General features: G+C 38.4%; 1 non-coding gene across 1 annotated transcript; it reads left to right on the top strand.

Moving 5' to 3' along the window:
* Positions 1-338: 338 nt before the first annotated feature.
* LOC113001265 (small nucleolar RNA R71) lies at positions 339-445 on the top strand. The gene has a single exon (XR_003266584.1). It is a non-coding gene; the product is annotated as a small nucleolar RNA R71 (small nucleolar RNA).
* The last annotated feature ends 6,489 nt before the right edge of the window (positions 446-6,934 follow it).

Below are 6,934 nucleotides of genomic sequence, written 5' to 3' on the forward strand. Positions count from 1 at the left end.
AGGTCTGTATGGTGGTCAGCAGAGGAGCACAAACCACAAACCCTTGCGATGATGCACGGCCAGTTGGGTTACCAAGTTGACCAACGCATCCAGTTTGCCTTCAAGCTTCTTAGTTTCAGATGATGCAAATGGGTTTGTAGCTACCTCATGCACTCCTCTAATGACTATGGCATCATTTCTGGCGCTAAACTGCTGGGAGTTGGAGGCCATCTTCTTAATTAAATTTCTGGCTTCAGCAGGGGTCATCTCCAAGGGCTCCACCACTGGAAGCATCTATCATACTTCTCTCCATATTACTGAGTCCTTCATAAAAATATTGGAGAAGAAGCTGTTCTGAAATCTGATGGTGGGGGCAACTGGCACATAGTTTCTTAAATCTCTCCCAGTACTCAAACAGGCTCTCTCCACTGAGTTGTCTAATACCTGAGATATCCTTCCTGATGGCTGTGGTCCTGGAAGCAGGGAAAATTTTTTCTAAGAATACTCTCTTAAGGTCATCCCAGCTCGTGATGGACCTTGGAGCAAGGTAATACAGCCAGTCCTTTGCCACTCCCTCTAATGAATGAGGAAAAGCCTTCAGAAATATGTGATCCTCTTGGACATCTAGGGGTTTCATGGTGGAGCAGACAATGTGAAATTCTTTCAAATGTTTGTGCGGGTCTTCACCTGCAAGGCCATGAAACTTTGGAAGCAAATGAATCAGTCCAGTTTTAAGAACATATGGGACATCCTCATCAGGGTATTGGATGCACAAGCTTTCATAGGTGAAATCAGGTGCAGCCATTTCCCTTAGAGTCCTCTCACGAGGTGGAGGTTGTGCCATGTTCTCAGAATGTGCAAAATCAGAATGCTCAGAATCAGAATGCTCAAAATTATAATGCTCAAGATCAGGATGTTCAAAATCACCAATAACAGAATGCACAGATTCACCAGTTATGGAATGCTCAGAATGATAAAAAGGTATAAAATGATGCCTAACTAATCTATGAAATGTCCTATCTATGTCAGGATCAAAGGGTTGTAAGTCAGATGGATTGCCTCTAGTCATACACTACATTCAGCAAGCACACAACTAGTTGCCTTGTCATGTAAATAAAGGTGTAGGTTTGAACTACAGCTACCCTCAAATGATATCCAAATGACTTGAAATTTTGTGAGCAACCTTATAAAATGATGAGAAGATAGCACAAAAAATTTCAGACAAAAATTCAAAGTCTAACTATGAAAGCTAAAATAGGTAGGTTAAGAAAAATAAGTGAATAAAACTTGAAAAATAAAAAACTTTTGACAGAATCGCTTTTTTTGGACGATGGAGACCTCAGCCGGCCTATGGCTGCCTGCCATGGCGTAGGAAATTTTTTCTACCCCAAATGCATATATAATAATTGCGATTCTGATAACCGGAGCAAAAGTTATGGCTTTTGAAGTTTTGACAAACACAAAATTTGCTAGTTTTTTGGAACTTTCAAATCTGACCAAACTAAAGGCTCTAGCTATTTTTCCCACAAAATATGGATTAAAAGAAGTTACCACAAAAAAATTCAGCCAAAAATAACAACCCTAGCTACTAAAACAAAAAATCCCAATTAATTCAGCATGGGTGGTCGCTAAAATCCGTCTCTAATTGATTTCTACTACTACTCTGTTTTTCCGTAAGCTGATTTCTACTACTACTCTATTTTTCCGCAAGCTGATTTCTACTACTACTCTGTTTTCAAGCACAATCTTCACAGCAAAACACCCAAGACTGAAACAGGGGAAACGCTTAATGGTAAAACTGAAACAGAACACACATTAAACAAAATACCAGGACACTAATCAACACTAACACACATACTAACACAATACTAACAATTAAACATAAAACACGAAAGGATTAAACACACAACACTAGCTAGCTATTATGAACCTTTGGACACTGCTCCCCGGCAACGGCGCCAAATTTGATCGAGGCCGTACCCGAATCAAATAAACATGAAAATGCAGTAACTAGGAAGTGATCCTAGGTCGTTTCCCAACGAGCAGTGACAAGCATGAATTTAAAAAAGTGGTTTTTACAGAACTTTCTGATTCATTTCTCAACTTTTTTCTAAGTGTTTTTGTTCAATACTTTCTCTTCCAAGAAAAGTTCATTGTTCAAAAACTTGTGCTACTCTTCTTCTTCATTCACTTCTTTCTCTTACCAAAAGATTCAAAGGACTAACCGCCTGAGATTCTTTTGTTTCTTCCCTTCTCCCTCTTGAAAAAAGATTTCAAAGGACTAACTGCCTGAGATATCTTTTGTTTCTTACAAAAGATTTTAAAGGACTAACCGCCAAAGATATCTTTTTCCCTTTCCTTTTATACAAAAGATTTCAAAGGACTAACCGCCTGAGATATCTTTTCTATCCCCCTCACAGAGAATTCAAGGGACTAACCGCCTAAGAATTCTTTGTCCTAACACATTGGAGGGTACATCCTTTGTGGCACAAGTAGAGGGTACATCTACTTGGGTTGTTATATTGAGAACAAGAGAGGGTACATCTCTTGTGGATCAGTTCAAGTGGAGGATACATCCACTTGGTTGTTCAAAGAGAACAAGGGAGGGTACATCCCTTGTGGATCTTTGGCTTGTAAAGAATATTACAAGGTTATTGGAAATCTCAAGAACCGGTGGTTGCTTGGGGACTGGATGTAGGCACGGGTTGTTGTCGAACCAATATAAATCTTGTGTTTGTCTTCTTCCCTACACTCCTTAATTTCCGCTATGCACTTTTAATTGCCGCTTTTACTTTTGGTTAAGTTATTGTTTATGTTCTTTACTTTCTCAACTTAGTAGTAAAAGCCTAATTGAATCTAGTAACATTAAGAAGGATAAATTTTTTAATTAGTTAAGACACATTAATAATTAATTAAACCCCCCTTCCTAATTATTCCGAGGCCACTTGATCCATCACAACTCACCTACCACTAAGTATGTCAGAGATTCTACCTAACAGACACTAATTTATTTAATCTAGGGTTGGAAACTTGGGACATAAATGGTAGTAAAGTAAAGAAACATACTTGGATTATGTAGATGAATGCAAAGAATAGCAAAGGTGCCGGAATACAGGGAGATGAAGCAAGGTGAGGGCAGATGCAGTGAATGGCCTTAATGCACAACAAGAGTGAAATGGTAACTGCCTAAGGCAAGTACCTTATAATTTTTGGCAGTTTCGTATGGTGCACTTAGCGCACAACTGCGTTTAGCATGTCCATTTGATGTTTGAGTTTTAAAAGCCCCTGCGCTTAGTGCATTTGCTCGCTAAGACCAATTCAAAATGTTAAAATTCCAGAGAAGATTTTGGCCTTAGCGCGCAAGGTCGCGCTAAGTGGGTACTACAACTTTGATTGGTCCTGCATGTTGGATCAAGTGGCCTCAGAATAACTAAGAAGGGGGGGTTGAATTAATTATTCCAAAACCTTTACTAATTGAAAATTTACTCTTTCGAGGATTTTACTATGTTGTTAAGTAAATGAAGAACAAAAAAGAAACTTAACCAAAAGTAAAAGCGGAAATTAAAGTGCACAACGGAAATTAAAAGAGTAGGGAAGAAGGAGACAAACACACAAGAGTTTTTATACTGGTTCGACAACAACCCGTGCCTACATCCAGTACCCAAGCGACCTGTGGTCCTTGAGATTTCTTTTCAACCTTGTAAAAATCCTTTTACAAGCAAAGATCCACAAGGCATGTACCCTCTCTTGTTCTCTTCGAACAACCTAGAGGATGTACCCTCCACTAGAACTAATCCACAAGAGACGTACCCTCTTTTGTTCTCAGTCAACAACCCAAGTAGATGTACCCTCTACTTGTACCACAAAGGATGTACCTTCCAATGTGTTAAGATAAAGTTCCCAGGCGGTTAAACCTTTGAAACTTTGTGAATGGGGATATAAAAGAAATCTCAGGCGGTTAGTCCTTTGAAATCTTTTGTATATGGGAAAGGGAATAATCAAAAGAATTCTCAGACTGTGTCGTTTTGAATTCTTTGACAAGGGAGAAGGGAGACACAAAAGAATTCAGGTGGTTAGTCCTTTATTCTTTTGGAAAAGGGAGAAGAGAGACACAAAAAGAATTCAGGCGGTTAGTCCTTGGCGAATTCTTTTTGGCAAAGGGAGAAGGGAATGAAAAAGATGAATAGCACAAGTTTTGTTTTCAAGGTTTGAAAAACCAGAAAACTTTAGAAAGCTTTTGGCAAAGGAAGAAGAAGAAGAAGAAGTTCAAAGAGATTCAAAGGTTGTAAAAGAATATGTGGAAAAGTTGTTTGTAAAGGTTGTAAGTGTTGTTCAAATGCAAATCAAGGTCTTGCTTTTATAGACTCTTCATGTCTGGTCAAGAGAACCATTAGAAGAGTTATAACCTTTAGAAAAACTTGAAAACCTTTGGAGGAGTTACAACTTTTGATTTTGTTCAGAAACTATCACTGGTAATCGATTACCAAATCAGTGTAATCGATTACACAAAGCTTTTTTGTGAAAGGATGTGACTTTTCACAATTTAATTTGAATTCCAACGTTCAAACACACTAGTAATCGATTACCAAATCATTGTAATCGATTACAACATTTTGAAATCAATTCGAACGTTGTAAATTCAGTTGAAAGCTTTTTGAAAACCATTTTGCTACTGGTAATCGATTACAATAATCTGGTAATCGATTACCATAGAGTAAAAACTCTTTGGTAAAAGGTTTTGAGAAAAATTCACGTGCTACTCAGTTTTTGAAAAAACTTTTTAATACTTATCTTGATTGAGTCTTCTCTTGATTCTTGAATCTTGAGTCTTGAATCTTGATCTTGATTCTTGGAACTTGAATCTTGAAACTTGATTCTTGATTCTTGAAATCAAATTTCCTTTAGAACCTTGAAGTGTTCTTGATTCAATCTTGAACTCATTCTTTGATTCTTGAGATCATCATCTTTGTTATCATGAAGTGTTCTTGACTTTTGAGCTTTTTGTCATCATCTTTGTTATCATCAAAACTCTTTGAATCAATCTTGATTCATCATGAAGATTTCTTCTACACTGCAACTTGCGCTTAGCCGCCAAAGGTTGTGCTTAACAAATTAATGCTCATTAAATGCAGTAATGGCCCGCGCTTAGCACAATTCTAATAATTGCAATTATAGAGAAGGAATTGCGCTTAGCGAGCGTTCGCGCTAAGCCCAATTCGAAAGAATTAAAATCCAGAGAGGTTTTTGGGCTTAGCACTAAGCACTCACTTAGCGGGACCATCCAGCCAATGATCAGGGGTCAAGGCGCTTAGCATGAACAACAGCTCGCTTAGTGCGTGAAGGAAATGGCGCTTAGTGTGAGGGCTACGCTTAGCGCGTGGACCACAGAAAATTTTCTAAGTTATTTTTCTGTCCATCTCTTCACAAAACCTACAAACCCCTTTCTCAATACTAAACATGCTGAAAACACACAATCACAAGCAATCTAACTGAACTAGAATGCAAGAAAAAAAAAATTAAAAAGGGTTGGGTTGCCTCCTAGTAAGTGCTCTTTTAACGCCATTAGCTTGACGCAAAGTTCTTTGTTATCCTAGATCAATCTTGGTTCTCGCCTTCAGAACCTTCTCATCAAACTCCTTCACCTGTAAACAAACATTCTGGTCCAACAATTTTCTTTCTTCATTTAATAAATCGAAGCTAACCTGTTGGTTTTCAATACCCATTTCTAACTTTTTCTTCCCCATGTCCACTACACAGCTTGCAGTAGACATAAATGGACGTCCCAAAATTAAGGGAATATTTGGATCTTCCTCAATTTCCATTACAACGAAGTCAATAGGAAAGATAAGATGGTTGACCCAAACCAGAACATCCTCAATCACTCCATAAGGTGTGGTGATGGAGTGATATGCTAACTGTAAAGTCATCCTAGTAGGCATTATCTCCAACTCTCGAAGTCTTCGGCACACTGAAAGTGACATCAAATTAATACTGGCTCCCAAATCAATAAGAGCTTTGCCAACAAAAACTTCATGACTATGGTGTCACTAAGGATGTACTTGTTCTTTTGAGTTAGCATATCTTTAAGAAATTTAGCATAGAGTGGCATCTGCTGTAGAGTTTCTCCAAAGGGCATGGTAATTTCTGGCTTCTTGAAAATATCCAGGAATCTAGCTAGATGTCTTTCTTTGTCCTTCCTAGAAGGTACCAAAGGATATGGTATTTCTCTCCCTTCAGCTGAAGATGCTTCTTTCTTTTTCTCTCTAGCACACTCACTCTTGCTTTTTCTCTTCTCTTCTTTTCTCTCTTTTTCATTTTCATTTTTTTCATTTTCTTTTTCTTTTTCCTTCTTTTCCTTCTCACTTATTTCTTTTTCACTCATAATTATTGGTATCTCCTTCTGCTGATTATCTTATACTTCCACTTCTTCCTCAGTCTCACTCAAAGGTTCAACCATTAGGTCAATTGCTGGCTCAGTCACCAGCTATTGTTTTTCTTCACCTATCCTATTCTCTCCTTCATTCATGCTTACCATTTTGCTTCTAGTCATAACAGCCTTGCACTCCTCCTTAGGATTCTTCTCTGTGTTGGCTCCAAAGCTGCTTGATGGTCGGTTTGCCAGTTGTTTTGCCAATTGTCCCACCTGGACTTCTAGATTCTTGATGGCTTTCTCGGTGCTCTTTTGATTGGACATGGATACTTGCATGAACTGAGCAAGAGTCTCTTCTAGCTTCGTTGTTCTATCATAAAGACTAGGCCCTTGTTGTGATGGCCTGTTAGATGGCCTACCCTGGTCTTTATTGAACTGATTGCCAGGGTGAGTTCTCCACTGTTCCTATTGCTAATTATATTGCTGGCCATGCTGAAATCCAGAATACCCACCTGCATTAAAGTTCAATCTTGGTTGGTTCCCCATATAGTTACTTTCATGTGTTGTATCTTCTGTGGGAATGCA

This window comes from Glycine max, chromosome 3 (assembly GCF_000004515.6).
Source record: "Glycine max cultivar Williams 82 chromosome 3, Glycine_max_v4.0, whole genome shotgun sequence".
In the NCBI taxonomy this organism is placed as follows: domain Eukaryota; kingdom Viridiplantae; phylum Streptophyta; class Magnoliopsida; order Fabales; family Fabaceae; genus Glycine; species Glycine max.